Genomic DNA, 9,526 nt, shown 5'->3' with positions numbered 1-9,526 from the left:
AGATTAAACCAGTCAGGAGGATATAAAGAAGTCGTTACTAAAGTCCGATCTAAATGCCTGAGAGTGTTTCTACACTGCATCTGCGTGTGTGTCATGACCTGGTCGGTGGATCCAGATCCATCTGTGGCCCATAAGGTCTCCATGTCTGTGGACCTCCTCTGTCACAGGAGCTGCTTTGTTCTAAAACACTCAGGATCAGTCTCCTGGTTGGGGAGTTTACGAGAAGGAAAGGGAGTGGTGGTGGTGGTCGAGAGGGGAGGGAGGGGGGTTGTCTTCTCCTCTTTCTCCTTTCCCTTTCTTCACCCTACACATCTTCCCCCCACCTCCCATCCTGACCCCTCACCCTCCACCCTGCACCGTTGCTCTGCGTCTCAGCAGCTCCGGCCTGTTTGCATTCCTCTCAGTTAATAAGTGTTTGTGTGATCCCCAGCGGGGGGTGTAAAGATCACCCCACACAAACACAGCAGCGGCCCGGCCCACCCCACCCCAACCCACCCAGCTGTAAAGGCGACAGGAGCGATGCTGCAAGGGACACAGAGTGGGGGGGGGGGTCATAAATTTCACAGACATGCTGCTCAGCACATTAACTTTTAGAATGACTTCCAGGCTGCAACACACTTGTCATACATGCACAATAACAAACACTAGATCCTCAACACAATTGGACACTGTTTCCTTTTTTGATGTCAAAAGTGTGCATGGTCATGGATGAACATGTTGGCAGCTGAAACATTTCAAACTGGCGTCATTTTCACTCCCCTCCTGTGAAGTCAATCATTTCTCTGCTGCAGAGGTTATTAGATCACATATTAAACCCAAACCTGGAGCTGCAGCGTCGTTTTTAAGCCTCATTTTGAGAAGATCAGGGGAAAGATGGGTGAAAAAAACACAACTCCAAGAGTCTTACGTCATTATTAGGTCAAGCTTTTAATTTGGTCTATGACCAGATACCTGCAGAACTAAAGACATTCCCATCATCCTCAGCTGCACGCTGTGATCACTAATCTTAGTAATAACACGGTGAACTTTACACCTGCTGAGCATCAGCATGTCAGTGAAGTTCAGCCTCACACAGCTGCAGACCAGTGGATCACAAACTGGGGGAAGGGGCACCCTTGGGGTTCATAGAGCTACTGCAGGATTGAAATTAAGTTGAATGATGCAAGTATGCTGTAGACTAAAGATTCACATTATAGCAAAAAACAGGATGCTGTACTGAATGGTGCCACCTTAGCTATAATGCTAATTCTGGTAGCAGTAGATGGTGATGTTTCAGAGTCAGTGAACAAACCTGATAGCTGCAGTTGTGTGCTCATTTTCTCAGTATGAACACAGTTTGTTATTGTTCAGTTCAGGAAATTAAGAAACACAATCATTAGTTTTCTATTTGTGATTGGCTCCACCCACAAAGCTTGGGTCGAAATTCATCATCACAACACACAGACTAAATTATGTTTTTTTTGTTATATGTAACTACAGGTGCTGTCAGACAGTGAGTAGTTGCCACCGCCTCCATTGTTTTCAGTGTAAACTTCAGCTTTTCCCAACTTGCGGTTGCAGCTTGCTGTGTAACCATAGAAACCACAGAGACCACAGAGCTAACATGAGATGGGAGCTGATTTCAAAGGTATTTCAGTTTGCAGGATTATACACCTCTCTACTAACAGAGAACAGACGGAAGCATCAGCTTATACATTATTCTAGACCAAAACTTGCTGTAGCTGCACGATGAGAAAGCAGCAGCAGCCTGTGGGGTATGGTACAGTATATCTGAGGAAGGCGCACTGCTGCAAATTCAAAATAGAGAATGTCCATGTCGTTTGAGTGCAGATGCAGAAGCAACATGCTCACTCTCTAAAAGGCACTTTAAAGTTCCCCTCCAGACATGTTTTAAACTCTGTAAAAACCCTCTGCTATGATTAATATTTTGTCTTACATGGTTTTCCCACGGGTCTGAATCATCTACTCTTACTTCCTCATTGAGAAATCTGGATCAGTCCTTGTGCCCCGGCCACCACCTGTGTGCTCCAGGTTGACAGGTGAAACAGAAGATAGTATCAAGATGATTAGAGAAGGAAACATCAGAGAGACTCAGCCTCATGCTTGAGCCTCAGTCAGACCTCAGATGAGGAGCCTGTTGACACCAAAATCAGAGAGTACCAGACGTATAAGAACAGTTGGCATCTTGTATTTGTCTATGCTGTTTGTTAGCTTTGTTAGTGGCTGTGCTAATGCTAACTCTGGCTCTCTGTACTGACAAGGATTCAGGTTTATTTATCCCCTTGATTTTCATCAGAGGGGGTCTTTAATTTTAATTTCCCCTGAATTTTATTAGTAAAATGATCAGTTTGCCTGAGGGTAGGCCCGGCTGACTGCATCTCTACACACAAAAGGAGAAACTGAAGCCTCAGTGTGATGTCATTGAATGTTTAGTGCGGTGGTGAAACGTGAAATCATAAATCAGCCAGCTGCTATTAAAAGGCCCCACTGCAGCAGACTGATAGCAAAGGGAGAAAGAGCGAGATGCTAGATCTCTGCCAGAAACATCCCGACTGTGAGCTGTTTGGGAAACAGCCTGGAGGCGCGCTCTCTCGCTCTATCCCACGTCCACTCTCATCAAGTCATTTTGTGGATGCACCCAATGCAGAAACAACAGAGGAACTCTCTTTGCTGGGGGTGCGAGACTGCACCAGTGAATGGAGCGACTTCAGACTGGTGGAGGGCTGCTGGGAGAAATCCCTGGCTGTGCTGAGCAGCGAGGGGGTCTGAGGCTTGGACCGGGCCTGACTGGGTGTGTGTTGAGGAGTCTTTTGTCACTGTTGTCACCACGGCAGCTCACCTATTGAGGGTAGAGTCTAAGATATGTAAAGCAGCAACGTTTCAAAGCTTTCCCTCTGCTGTGAAACAAACAAAGAAATAAAGAAATCAAATTAAAGTCTGGAAAGGAGTGAGTAAAGAGCGGTAAAAAGAGAAGAAGAAGAGAGAAAGTATCCTCTGTGTTAAATGCTTATGTGCTGGGCCAAGCCGTGGGTTGGAATCCGATGAGTGTTGAGAAATGGAAAAAGAAAGGAATCATTAAAAAGACGGAGCGAGGTGGAGGGAGACTACTATGCCCTTGTTTGGCCAAAGTGGTATTTTCTTTTCTCATTGAGCTGGTCCAAGTCCTGCAGGCGGCTTGGTGAGTCTCCCACCCAGCATTGAGAGGCAGGCCTGGGCATGCCCAGCCAAGGTCAAACTGTGGCCGCCAAGAACACGCACACGGCTCAGCCTGCCCCCAGCTGCCACGGCTCTGTTTATGTTTGTTTTTTTCTTTCTGTCCGTTTCCCTCTCTCCACCTCCACAGGGAACGCCTCAGCAGCTCGCGCTCTCTGGAGGGTTCGGCAGCACACGCAGGGATCGGTTTACTCAGACTCTTCCTTCAGGACAAGGTGAGGTGCTGCTGCTGCTGCACACCTTCCCTCACTATCAGTCTCAGTATCACACTGGATGTAGGCCATGAGTATATGTTACCAAAGCTATAAAGTCAACTGTCTCTGATGATAAAGAATTTAAAGGTCCCATATTTCCCTCATATTTTATATTTTTAAGGAACAACAACAACATTAAAACTGTCTGGTTAAAGCCTTATAATTAGGGTCATCTTATATTTGGTCCTTTAAGTCCAGGGCCAGGTGTAAGCATCAATTTGATATTGCAGCTGGTAAAGCTGCGGCTAATTTTAACTACTTTATATAATGCTGTGTAGCTTACTGTATACACATAGGTGTCATTTACGCTGGGGACATGCTCCCACCACTTTGTGAAATGGCTAATTTGGTCCCTGTCACTTTTTAGAAAGGAAAAATTTGTCAAAAATGTTCTGAAAAATAACTTGTCCCAAGAAATGTTAACGAACAAATGAGAACGCTTTGAGAATGGTTTGTTTGCCCAATAAGAAAACCGACGACATTGTTAAAAAAAAAGTAACGTAAGTAACGTAAAAAAATCCCCCCCAGACAACTGATTCGGAAATGACCTTGAATGACACCTCCACTGATTGGCTGACTGTTTTCTGAGTGATACAATGAAAATATAGCAGATTTCAGGTAAATATTCTCCATCCATCCATTTTCTACCGCTTATCCTCTAGTAGGGTCGCGGGGGGGCTGGAGCCTATCCCAGCATCCTTTCGGGCGAGAGGCGGGGTACACCCTGGACAGGTCGCCAGTCCATCGCAGGGCACACAGAGACAAACAACCATTCACTCTCACATTCATACCTATGGTCAATTTGGAGTAACCAATTAGCCTAGTCCCCATTTGCATGTCTTTGGACTGTGGGAGGAAGCCGGAGTGGTAAATATTCTAAGACACCAAATCCTGCAAGGTTGGATGGCATGTTCAGGTGGGCGGGGCTTGGAGCATGCCATAGACTGCTTTGTTGTGACATCACAAAGTTACAGAAGTCCTGACAGCTCGTTTTTAAGGCTCAGTTTATGAATACCAGCTGTGTGCATTTGTCTGTGGACTGAGGCTTTCACAGTATTAATATAGAACCTAGACCTGCTTTATCATCAAAGAAGACATTGACATCTCTTTTTATACAATATGGGCCTTTAAGTTTAAGTACAGAAATCTATTATGGTTATTACACTTATACCATGAAATCCTTTTCTTTTTGCCACATCATTGCATGAGATGAACGACCAACAATGCAACGAGCTGGTGTGAAATGTCGTAGACGGGTGTGTAAGCTGAGAATATGTTTGGTAACTGACTCTGGTATTTAGAGACCATTGTTCTGTCACTGCAGTGAGTCATTCACCTTTATGTTACCTGGACAGCATAACACTGCAGAACCATAGAAGACAACAGGGAGGAAAAACATCCAGGCCAAAGTCATTTTACATGAACTGGAGTTTCAGGGAACGTTCCTAGAGAGGTGCTCCTCAGGTGCCATCTCAATATGTTAAAATGTGAGAAATTAAATCATAAAGATGAAAACAAAATTTTATTACTCCTTATCCAGCAGCAGGAAGTATCGTCACAGGTGCTTTTCTGATTCCACAGGTGTTTTTTCTCTGCTCTGAAAGATAAAATGTTCGTCCAGGGTGAAATCAGTGTTTAAATTAAATTATTCCCACAGACCAGGACAGTTTCTGGAAACTCTGGATTTAAATACTTGTTTCATTCCCGACAAACATTTTATCATCTGTGGGAAAAAGTGGACAAATATGGGATCATGAAAGCACCTTTGAAGATAAATCTCTTTGCTGGATAACAAGTACAACATTACATTTAACTTTTTCCTATGACCAAAACGTTGCACCTGCCTCACAAAATAGATGTGCAAAGTTTTCTCCTGCTTCATACTTAGTAAACAGATTTAGATGGAGGTGCAGTGTCTATGTAACACTTCAGCTCAGTGTTTTTCCTCCTTCCCAGCTCACTGTGGAGGTTTACCGGTCACTGCAGAAATGGCTTTGTCATGTTGGTCCTCTGCTGCCTCATTCTTTCCTCTGAAACACCTACAAAAGAGCGTCCCCCTCTCCCCCCTGTGTGATGAATAAAGAGGCCCTCCCACTGTTTCCCTGGGTATTGTTTCCTTGTTGTTACACAGAGTGTGTATTGCTCACTAAGCCTGTGATGGATGTCGGATTACCCCTCTGCCTGTGTCTTCCTGACAAAGAAGGCATCAGCCTGCACTGCAACACAGGACACACACACACAGGCAAACATGCAAACACACGCTCCCCAAACATACACCCACCATCGTCCTAAAGATCCTGCATACAATGATCTACAAATCATTGCCCTGACACCACGGACACATCAGCATCCATATGATAGAACCTTTACTTTTTATGGTGAGCAGATGTTTTTAGTGCATTTTGATAGAAACGGGCACAAAGGGATTGAGCGCACAGACATAATTATTCATTAAATGCCTGAATGTAGGAAAGAGAGAAATATCACAGGTTAATGTTTACATCAGCTGATTGATAGGATCTTTTAAGCGTTTTGAAACTGTTGAACGCACCACAAACCCTTTGAAAAGTGTCATCCTTGTTTCAGAGGTCACCTCAGAGTATGGTTAAAGTAAACAGAGAAGCAGCCCATAAAACCTGAGAGCTACTCTCATGTGTTTTATGATGTTGATTTTTCATGTACAGCCGTGACATTGAGATAAGACACGTTTTCACTTCCGAAGCAACACAAGCAGTCATGAGAGAAAGAGAAAGAAACCAAGTGTGAGAGCTCTTACTGTTCAGATTTATCTTGTGTGTGGAGGAGCAGACATCTATTTACCTTCATTTTGTGGCTGTTTCACTTCACTGTTTACTGAAAAACATGACATGAAACAGGTCAAATTTCATCTGAATACAATAAGATTGTTAAAGTGTGTTAACAGAATAATGAACTGGGAAATTTAGGACCCTGGGTGTCACCCTGGCTGTCCCATTTCAAAGGCTCCTTCAAATTCAGCAGAGGAATGTGTCCTTCTTTTCCTGGGCAACAAAGGCTCCAACAGGTGGATCCTTCATGGCCCAACCTATCCCATGATTCATTGCGCCCTGGTAATGAAAGCAAATACACCGTCAGAGAGCATGAGGATTACACTGTTAAATGTAAGTATTGGGCTAATGGCTAACGGTACAACTGTTAACATCAAGGGCCTTAAAAATGCATTTGTTGTAACAAAGTGACGCAAAGTGAAAATCTCCGTAGGCCAGACCGAAGGGCCACACTCTGTATACCGCGTCCTCCAAAGGTTGCGGCCCCTGAACTGGGACACAGCTATAGATGCGTTCCTCATATATTGTTGGGTTACATACACCATACTCTTTTGTATTCAGCCTCTGCTGTGTAGGAGCTGTAAAACTACTATTCTTTAATTTTAAATCTTGCTGGGAGTAGTGGAGCACGGCAGGCAGGTGTGACGAACAGGCAGGAATCTTCTGAGTTAAGCAGGTAAAAAGAAATCCACAGGAACAGGTACAGGAATCTCAGGGTTAATGAACAGTTCAACAGACACAGAGTAAAAAGGTTTCAAAAAGCAAAGCTTGGCCTTAGCGTTTATGCCGCACAATGAGTCAGAACGATCTGGTGACGAGTGAAGAGTTGAACTGGGCTTTATACTGCAGGTGGATGTGGAGTTGATTGTGTGATGGACAGCAGGTGCGGGATGGAGACTGGAAGGAGCAGCATCCAGGAAGCCACGCCCAGCTTGAACACACACACACACACACACACACACACACACACACACACACACACACACACACACACACACACACAAGGGGAAGCAGAGAACACAAGCAAAACAGGGCCAACATGAGCTAATCCTAACACCATGAGCATAAACCTCATGATCATCATAACCTCTGTAGCTCGTCCAGGGGTGTTTTTGAGCAGCACGCCTCATTATTCAGAGTGAAATAATCAAACTGAGCCAAGCTTTATCCTGCAGTACTTTATTTCCATGTTTTCGTCAGCTGCTGACTTTTTGACTTAGAACGATCTTATCTTTAGCAAGATATCAGCCATTGAGTGCATATTTAAGGCCCTGGTGGAGATGGTTAACCTGCTACAAAAAAATCAGCTAGCTGTCCTTTCAGTCAATAAAATCATGAAAGTACATTGAAGTACTGGTAAAGGATCTAAATTCCACCACTGACTGGGGATAGTGCGGTTTGGGGAGGTGTTTTTCTGACAGTGGGGAGTCCATGGAGCCTCACTTTGGTAAGGTAAGTGAACTTTCACAAAACCACCACCGCAATAAATCTGGGGCTCCATCCAGCCTCTCTTTCTCTCTGCTACTCCATCGCTCCACAGCCGTAATCAACCCCAGAGCCTGGGTAAGACCAGCAAAAGTCACCCATGCCCCCCCTCCCCAGCCCTACATGACAATGGTACCAGCAGTTACCCAGGAAACAGGCCTTTCAGTAGCTGTGTGATAAAAAAGACGTATTCCTCGTCTCTTCCCCGTCCACTTTTTCACTTCTTGGTTGTAGATAAGCTTCAGGGCTACCCCCAGCTCCCAGCAGCTCCCAGCCCAACCTTCACTTTGAGATACTTTCTCCAGTTGAATACCAGTGAAGTTGTGGGGCAACAGAAAGAGACACATCCTGAATGCACATCTGCTCCTGGGAACTGATATTTTCATCAGTTTTCACCAGAAAGACTCATTAAATCCATGTATTTAAAAATTATTGAATAATGCCACAAAATGTGAAGATAATCTGCTGGTTATTTCACACTCGGCTGACCAACAAGGGGAAGTCCTCAAACGTCTTGTTGTGTCCTACCAACAGCACAAAAACCCAGAAATACTCAGTTTACAATGATATGAAACAGGAAACCATCACATCACAGAAAGTGGAAAGAAAGTGGGCATTAGACTTATATTACTAATAAATATTTTTTGATTCAAACACTAAAAGGGAACTCTTTAGCTTGTGTGGATTTGCTGTTTTAGAAAGCGAATAAGATACCTGATAGAAATGCTGAATCCATGCATGTAAAAATATCAAATATGGGCACAAAATGTCAAAACATTGGTGTTGGTATCAGCCTTCCATAGCTCACATCAGTTGAACTCCATGATCGTCCCAGCCACATTGGGTGTTGGTGTTTAGCACTTTCAGTTTGCAGCGTTTCGGGGTTGGAACAAGCAGTAAGGGTTAGCGTTTCACTGGGAGGCTCTTCTTACCTGCAGCCGTCAGCAGGGCCAGGGAATAATACCTGCATCAGGTTACCACAGGCCTCTCATCTAACCAGCCTGCCACATTATAGTTATGAGCCCTGCAATCCAGCTGGAGAGCTAAGTCCAGCAGGTAATGGCTGTCCAGGGGGGCCTGCAGGGAGCTCAGGCTGGGGGGAAGGGGAAACGTCAGCTCTCTTCTCCAGGAAAAAAGCACTCAGGCTGGGCATGAAGATGCAGGATCCTGCCCTTCCAGCAGAGTGTTGGGTGTCCATCATACAGAGGTGTAGCATTACAGCACTTTATCTTTGCCCTTCATCTCTTAGCCATCATTACCTCATCAGTGACTACAGACTCGCTGACAGCCCGTCTGTCCACGACCCCGGGGGATGCTGGCTTCTTAAATTTTACGTATTTGCATTTGATTACTATGGCTATTCATCTGACTCTCTGAACGCGAGCCACCTTGCTAATCTGCAGCAGGGTCAGAGAGAGACGGTGTGGTCTACAGCGGGGCAGACAGGCAGTGATATATGGGGCCGTGGGACACTTGTCCCTGTTAGACCCCACACCGACCCAATGAAGGACCACAGATCCAAGCGCTATGGGGAACAAGAGTCTGACTGAGCACAGACAAAGCCCTGAAAGAGAAACCCAGCCACCCCCTGCTACTATTACCCATCCACTGCCTGATCACAGCATGGGCCCAAAAGAGATGAGCAGGAAAAGAGCAACGTAAATCTCACACACAAGCACACTAAAGCAGAGGGGGATGATGGGGGAAATTGCAAGACAGCAAGCAGAAGAAAACAAGTCTCCAGGCATGTTGTGCCTCTGTGAGGCT

The sequence above is a fragment of the Seriola dumerili genome, unplaced genomic scaffold (assembly GCF_002260705.1).
Source record: "Seriola dumerili isolate Sdu_G_001 unplaced genomic scaffold, Sdu_1.0 BDQW01000260.1, whole genome shotgun sequence".
Taxonomy (NCBI): Eukaryota; Metazoa; Chordata; class Actinopteri; order Carangiformes; family Carangidae; genus Seriola; species Seriola dumerili.
Note: the sequence above shows the minus strand (reverse complement) of the source record.